Source organism: Pararge aegeria, chromosome 6, assembly GCF_905163445.1.
Source record: "Pararge aegeria chromosome 6, ilParAegt1.1, whole genome shotgun sequence".
Taxonomy (NCBI): Eukaryota; Metazoa; Arthropoda; class Insecta; order Lepidoptera; family Nymphalidae; genus Pararge; species Pararge aegeria.
Window position 1 is genome coordinate 5,151,578 of NC_053185.1, and position 9,172 is coordinate 5,160,749.

The following is a 9,172-nucleotide window of genomic DNA, read 5'->3' on the forward strand; positions in this document are numbered from 1 at the left end:
ACTAAAAAAAAACGACAGCCCACTGACTGATATACATATTTATATTTTAGGTTTAACTTTCCCCGGGGTAATTACTCTGTGCTTACTTCGGTTTCATCGATGTTTATCATCCTTTTTTATCTGTATAAATTAGCTTTCAATTACACTCTATTAAGAAGCGCGCATACTACAACTTTTTCTTCGCAACAGTCTCGTAAGGTCTACGTTTGCGTGCACGTACGTCTTTTGGTGCCTTTGCGAAACTTGATGTGGGATACGATACTGTTTCGAAGACGTAAGTTGTTTATGTGCATTCAACATCACCAACTATGAGCATATGAGCCATCACCGCTGATGATGACCTTGAAAAGGGATGCATAGCCGTATCCGAACTATTATAATCGCTAAAATGTCCTTTTTGTATGACATTGCACTCGCAAGGGTATATAGTTTTCGAGTACTGATGATATCTGTGTAAAATGGACCTCATTTTCTTTGTTATAAAACTTGAATTCACCGAAATGCCTTAAGGGTTTATTTACTTTTATAGCTGTTATGTTTGGATTCTCGAAAACCTTCGCTGCTTACGAGTTGTGCGAACTTTTACTAAAAGTACTCAGCTTGCTTTGTACAGCTTTCACTTTGCTCTTTAATAAGGTACCTTTTATATACGAGGTGGCAGAGTTAGTTTCGAATTTAATTTATGTATTAGCTGTATTGTATTTACTAATACCTAATAAATAATATCGACAATTGCATATACATTTTTAGGCAGTATTTTATCCTTTTGATTTAGATTGTAATAGTTGAATTTGGGACCTGCCCTTGTCACAATGGATATAAAAAGTTTTGTATTCAATAGAGACTTTGCACACGATGTGTTTACGCGCGCGATAACCATACCTAGATTACGGAAACGTGTGTTACATTTTTAGCATCCTAAATATGCTTTCTTCTACAAAAAAATGTGTAAAAACTCAGAGCGGTGACAGAGCGGTAATTTTTTTTTATAAACTGTCACAAATTTTCAGCATTCGTGCGCGTAGTAAAAACATCGTCTGCTTAGGCTCTTTCTGTGCATCAGGACTCTGATTTCTTCTTTAAGATCATAATGATGTCGCCGGAAGCCGAATCTTTCGTTCATCTAATATTATAATTATGAGCCTAATTTTAGAAACCCACTGCTGGGATCAGGTCTCTTAGTAAATATGTGGGACACAAATAAATATGATTCGATTCGTCGATTGCAATGCCAAGTGTGATCTTTTTATCTAGCAAGCTAACGTGGCCCACTTGTTTGGTGATGACTTCTATTAGTTAAATGTGTAGAGAATTGAATTATTAAGATCAGTATTCTCTTGTAATACGTTTGAGTTTGCATTTATTGTATTAATGTCTCGAGTGTCACTTTTTGCGTAAACTTAAGCCGTTCACAAGGTTTAACGTTTTGTTACTCAGTTCATCAATCCATAGCATGGTTAGTTCACCATCATGATTTTAACTTAAGTTCATTTTGTGTCGTACATTTTGGTACAACATGACATTGTATATAAGACCGTTGCCTTTGTAGTACATTTATGTATGACGGACAATTTAGTCAGAGCACGCGGATGAAGCAGTTCGGTACCGATTTTTTATGGTTTGGTTAATTTGGGAATACTATATATTCTAGGGATGCTTTCGCGTGGTGAAATAATTATTGAAACCGGTTTAGCAGTTTCAGAGTTTATTGATTGCATGCAATAAACAAATCTTTACTCTCTACAATCTAATTTATACTTATAATAAAACTGATACGGGTCTAATTCTGTACATTGAAGATGTTTTAATTTTTTTTTTGAGCTTTGTTATCTATTCTGAAGCAAATCTGTATTTTTTTTATTTTCCATACCGACATTGAAGTCATAAGGACTGACAAAGTTTCCGTCACAATGTGTTACAAAGTGCGTTACGATATGACTGTGCGTTACAAATGTGGTCCCTGATCAATACTCTCTGCAAGCGGGAACTGTAGTGAACCATTTTGTTTTCTCAAAGATTGACACTGGATGCTCTGAGGATGATCAGCTAGCACTGAACCTTGTTATGCTGCCCCATTGGCTTAAACTTGTTCTTTATACCTTGTACTGGCTAAAATATACAGATTCATCAAGAGAACCGTAGATTCAGTTACCTTTTGATTTATTAGAAATAAAAATTGCTCTATTAATTCTCATATCGTCTTCTGGGCGCTAGAAGGCTTTTGCCGCTGCTAATTACCATAGGGTTAATAAGATTGCTGTCGCAATTTTGAAACATCGAAATTAAAAAAATGTAAATAATATTATAAAAGCAAACGAACATTGCACTGTCAATAACAAAATCTTCAGAATTTTATTACGAACTGTAAGTTACAATGAAAACCTAAAAATTGGCACGACTCAATTCTTTCAATCAGCTGATCTGACCGCATTATATATTTCGCGAAAAAAATTAAGCCTATGATAACAGTTGCAACAATTCAGTGCTAGGCTCTCTGCATGAGATGTTTCTATAAAAGTGAAATAATTATAGTAGTTCCTTTCAAATTTTTGGCATATACGTGTAATATTTTTATGTAAATTGTGCAAAATATTAAAATTAAAGGACAAAATGTATGTATGTGGTTCAATTGAATATTCCTAATGTATTATCTCCCAAGCGCTTCACAGACGATCAATCGTTCTGTAGTACCGACAAAGATCAGCTCGACGTCGTATCGGTACACCCCAAGAATATCGTCTGTATCGCGCTTAACTTGCCCTGCTGAGGCAATGTTTAGACTCAACTGTGTATATCTTTATGTAATATGTATTAATTTAAATGGAGTATCGAATAAATGTTTTAAAAACATAATTGTTTTCTTACATGAGCAAACAAGACCATTTCAGATTTTATCTTTTTCTTATTCCACCACAACTTAGCCCTTAACTGCAATCTCACCTGCTGGTAGTCTAAGATGGTAACGGGCTATCCTCTTAGGGGTATGCAGTTTCACCCCATACTCCTAATCGGTTTCTAAGCAAAATCGTGGCACGTACACGTTGTCGGCAGGGTGGTACCTAGCCACGGCCGAAGTCTCCTACCCGACAAAATCTAATTTTGCAAGGCTTGCTTTGACGGTGAACGAAAACATCGTGAGGAAACCTGTATAATTTTAATACCTTGGCTACGTTGTTCGCAATTATACAATTGAACTGCAGTACAAACAAATTATAATCTTGAACGGGAAGTTTGGAAGAAAAAAATACAAGAGCATTATTTTACCGTATATTTTCTATTTACACATTATATACAACACAATGTGACCATAATAATTCTTAAACGTGTATAGTAATTAATAATGTAACACGAACATTTCCAAATACAACTTCTTACAATACATAAGTGATCTAGCACCTAAAGCAAGCAACATGGATGGACCAAGCGTGATTTATTGTACTGTTTTAAATTACAATATTGTTAATGTATTTAAGAAATCTAAAATATTTGCTTAGGTAAAATTCTAAGAGCCCAATCAATTTATTGGTTGAAAGAGATTTTATAAACATTTTTTTATTTTAATTAACTTGTATTAATCGAATGTAAGTAATATATTTTATTTTTTTATTGGTACTTTTTTGTATGGCGTCTGGCATCCCAGAATTTTAACTTATTTAGATTATGTTTCATAAATAATGTTAATACGTTACTTAGCGATCAATTTTATAAATACGTCTTCTAATTCACTTTTTGGGATCCTATCATTTTAATAACGTAAAAAATACAGTTGTTGCGTGAAGGCGATGTCAAAATTTAGGTCACTGCATTACGTGAGCGGTTAACATGACTATGCTGTAGGAATAGCGACTAAGATATCATAACGTATAATAATATACTTGCGCATTCTCAACATAAATACAACATCAGTCTCATTCTTTTAATCGTCTGAAACATTTTTAATTCCAATCTTACAATTCTTGTTCAATCGTTTTTAATAGAACAGCAATTAAGTTAAAATATAACGGTGTAACATAAAATACACATGGCGGTTGTGACGGTGTTGTTATAATTTAATATGAATTAAAAGAGGCAACACACATAGGAATTCGATTATTTATCATCAATAAAACAAATTGTATCAATATTTTAAACACCATTTTGATGATATTTTCAGAGGCGGTCGTAATTTTCTTTGCGAGTCGAATACATACGAAAGTAATGTTATGTAATAAGTTGTTTTATCTTTTATATGTATTTGTAGGTTTTGACCCGTATGTATTCGATCCATTGCAAATGTATCTGCCGTCTCTTACACTATGATATACATGATTATTTAAATATGAAGACAAAATATGATTTTATTGGACATCTTTTATGACTAGACTATAATAACAAAGATGTTCATTAAGAAACAGTTAGATAATCAGTATTTTTTATTATTTACATGCTTTATCGTTTTATTATAGTTTTTCTTGTCGCAAACAATACGTTCTATCAACATATTAGTATGAACTTGATTTTACGTATTAATGGCACACAAAACTCGAAATTGTGATTTCATTTATTAATTCTATTTACATTTACAGTGTAGTATTTATTTATTAATTATAGTAGTAATATGCGATCAGTCATAAAAATAAGAAAACCGAATTAATGGTAGAAGCGATTGTTACAATAATACAAATCTATTAATAATTAAAGCGCACACTAAATAACTTTTCTTAATTTTATGACGTTTGAATCATAACTTTAAATTAATAAATTTAAAGATATACACAATGTGCATAAGTAGGTCGGTAAGTAGTATGAACAAATACATTTTCATTATTTAATAATCATACTGCACGCTATTAAGCATAAAAATACATAAGGTGTTGCGCACACGTAGTAACCTTGTAACCACCACTGCTGGGCAGGGGCGTGCATAGAGGGTATGCACAGGGTATGCAGATGGTATAAAATGAAGTAAATCTAAAGAACACGTTATAAATACTTAAGGTAGGCTTTTTAATATTCTTATAAAGTCTATCCTTAAATTTTTTACAACTCGTACTGATGATTTTCTTCATTTTGTATCATCTGCATACCCTGTACATACCCTCTATGCACGCCACTGTTGCTGGGCTGTATTTGGAGTTTAACTGCTAATGGTGTCCTCGAACAAGTGTCTACGTTTGAGCAGTGCCTTATGTTATTTATTGTCATTTATCTGCTATTGTCATGACGGAATATCGGTAAAACAAACATAATCAGTAATCACACATAGGAACAAAAATATCAAGTTAAAAGTGTACAAATAAACAATAAATGCCTTTCGGAATGAAGATTAAACATGCAAAAATGCGTAATTTCCCATAAAAGTAAAAGATAACAAGTTTATTGTTGAAAAAATTACAAGAACATTCTGTTATTATTAAAAATAATCGCAATTGAGATCAAATAATATTAAACAATAGTGCTAATTCTGACTGTACAAAACATCTGTAAACCAATCACTGACAGGTCTGGTAGGTACCCGATACTATCTCTTGCACAATTGGATGTAGTTAAACCAAAACAATCTAAAATAGTAGTAGTTTTGAGTCATTTCTTTGCAAATAGATTCGACATAACGTCGCACTAGGTAAGCATTGATACTTCAAGCTCGGACATTAATCAAACTTCAAAACAGGGGAAGTGCGACATAACGGAGAACGTTAGTCATATAGCTCGAGTGTGCCTTTTTGCCATTAAAGTATCCTCATTTCCTGTCTAAATAAGTGTCTTTAACGGTAAAAGTGTTTTGTTGAAATGTGCATTTCATTGTTAAACAGAAATTTAAGTGTTATTTTGTTTATGTTTATAAAAACAATTTGCAACAATACAATTCAAGAAATGAAATGAAATTAATTTATTTTTATGAATATGTGATAAAAGATATCCAACCAGACAACCCCAACATAAAAAATTTGGTCAGTTAAAGTAACGTAAGTTTGTTAACTAGTTCTGAGGCTGAACACACTTTCAAAGTATTCTTAAATTTTTCATACGGTAGCACAGTTATTTATTTTGGTATTGAATTAATTGTCTTTACACGCATGGTACTAAAGATTGTATATACATGGCTGTCCCAGGGCACTTTGAATATTAATAGATTCGGGAAATAAATCATACTTCAGGTGGGCACCTTTTTTAAGTAGGTATAACTGCTTCTTTACTTTCCGTAGTCATTGTAACACTGCATTACTATACCGGCATTATACCACATTTACTTGTAAAGTTTATGTCTCCTAAGTGTCTTAATGAGGCTGTTTATAATGAATATATAAATATGAATAATGAATCGTTTAACTACGTCCATTTTAGATCTGTCAGAGTTAGTTCAAGAGTGTTGTATACAACTGAATTAGATGCACTTTTGTTATACACAAAATCATCCGTATTTATAATAACAACTTTATTACGAGTTTAATTTAATTCCTTTACTTAAACTATCTCATTCAAACCTTATTTCACTACGTACCTTCGCATGCATGCGAAATTACCCATTCACTTTTACTTACTTTTTCCAACTATTCCGCAGACGCTTTTATACCCGACTGCGTCTTAATTATTTGTTTGTCAGTCCGTTTAGAGGATTCTACAAGCCTTGTTTTGTTATTTTGGGTATTGTCGTGTAGCAGACAAAAAGGTGCTTGAACTATCTAAAGATCACGGAAAATTTGGTGGTAGTCCTTAGTTTGAGAATTGTCAAACTGAACTGGTGATAACTTAATAACAAGAATAGTCCAACCCTGGGTGCCACGGATTAACAGTCCTGTCATAACATGTCCCCTATATGGGGCAAATATATTGTCTCGTCCCCATATCTTATTTAGTCTCCGTTTTTATGTGTTTGTCCTTATTTGTTTTTACATGGGCCTATTTGTTGCCTGAAATAATAAAATAATAAATAATTTATAGAGGGGATAAGTTACAGTGAATGGACTGTTTACGCGGTGAGAAAGACAGAGTGGGTATATCTCAGAACTGCCAAGAACATGTTCATAAATTGATAGAAACGTTTCGTGTCTGGTATATTAATATCCTATTTTAGACTTAATTCAGTGATGCTATCCTTATGAACCTGGTAGAGATGGGAGAGCAGATAAGGCAATACTGAAATCAGTCTGAAATCAGATTTAGACAAAGAAAAAAGTTCTAAAGAGCGTGACTAATTACAACACTTGAACTATACTTCCAATTCTTGAATGGCGCATAAAATTAGAAGTAAATTTGATTTATGCAGCTCTCCAGAAGTAGACTAATATTTGAAGCACTGCTTTTCTTTTTAATTACGAAGCAGTCTTCGTATCGATAGACGTTTCGTGAATGGGTAATAGTTATTCCATACAATATTTCCATATTCTATTTAAAAACCTACACACAGACAAGGAATTGGCTATTCCTTTACTAAACCATTAACGTCTATCTACTCGTAAGAATGTGTTATAATATAATACGTAAAATACAATACTTGTTGGTTACAATAATAGAATAACTTTTTTTTAATGAAAATTATTTGTCTTCACATGACAAGCGCTGAGTGTCAGGGACGGAAGATTTCTTAGCGTACGTACACATTGGCGAAGTCACTGCGAATTAAATAATTTACGAGTATATCTTAAATAGGCCTTGTATTAATTCGTTATAGCCTCGCTAGATGTAAGTGCATCAATAGTAATGTAAATGCGAAAGTGGGTTTGTTTGTTTGTCCTTACTTTACGCCCTGACTTAGGAACCGATCAACTTGATTTTTGGTATAGAGTCAATTGAATCAATCAATCACAGAAAAACAAACGGTTCGTGAAAACCGTTATAAACGCGGGCAACAGCAATTGTATTATTATTTAGAGACGTGGATGAACTAATGTAGAGTGTTCTTGTAGAGATCATTAAAACGGGCGCCATTTCTGTTGACCACAAATTACAAAACTTAATTGGCAGGTCAACAAATTTCCTTGTATTAGATATCTCGTTTTTCTACCCACTATTTCGTAAATTTGGCGAGTGCAAATGATCTGTTTCCATTATCAATTTTGCACATCATATCTACTGGTCGAAAATTCGACTAAAATACAAGCACTGTAATGTGAGCTCTATGATATGTTACATAAAGTGTATTATGGACAACGTGGGGTCTTATGTACTGGCGCAAAAATATTGAAAAATTCCCTTTATGTCACATAACATAACGCTCAAATTACGAATGCCACTATCGCGCATATTCGCCAATGTGCACGCATTTATCTAATGGCATGGATTGCGTTATTTTAACGGCAGATTTTTGATATTTACTATAGACATATTAATTATTATACATAATATTTGAAAATTTCTAATAAGAAGCCAGACTCCACTAAATTGTATTAATAGTAATACAATTTAGTGGATGCTGGCTTCTTAAAGCACGTTAAACCGTAGCATTCGGTCGATCATGTTTGCATCCCGCGGGCAACCAATCAAAAGGCGCGTCTGTTTGAACAGGAGTCGTGTGATTGGTCACACGCAGAACGCAAATTAACGCCCTAAGGATGTACGACGCGACGCGGCACGAAATTTTAGTTTTTCACTTACAGAACATTTTAAGAAACATTTACTAAGGAACGTCGCACTCCATCTACACAACAATTGTATTAGCTATGACAAATATAAGACTTTTTTTAAAACATAAATTCATTAGAGAATTCGTATAGATTTACGCGAGGTTTTTTATAAGATGTAACGATAAGTTGCTATATTAATAAAGTTAAATATAACAATTGTTTCAAGACAGTATTGAAGGGGTTATAATTATGTGATTCATGGTGGCATGAAGGGTAATGTATATAGAGAAAAGTTCTAGAAGAAACACTAGTTGTAAATAATTGAATGGAATTTTATATTGTATTTCTAAGATTATTTGTTGAGATTTGCTGACTTTATTATTAGACTATTTTGGCAAATGTTAGACTGAAAATAGGTGAAAATTGGCACAAATGACCTGGTGATTTCAGGTATATTATTACAATTCGTGGGAAAGTAAATAAAATATTTTGATAATAGGTTCACTCTTATTATATACATACGACAGGAATCTGTCTATCATGCCATATCAAGATCAGTGCTCTATCAAGGTTCCGTAAGATTGGCTTGCATAAACCTCTGTATAATATAGTTTACACTTCTCGTACCA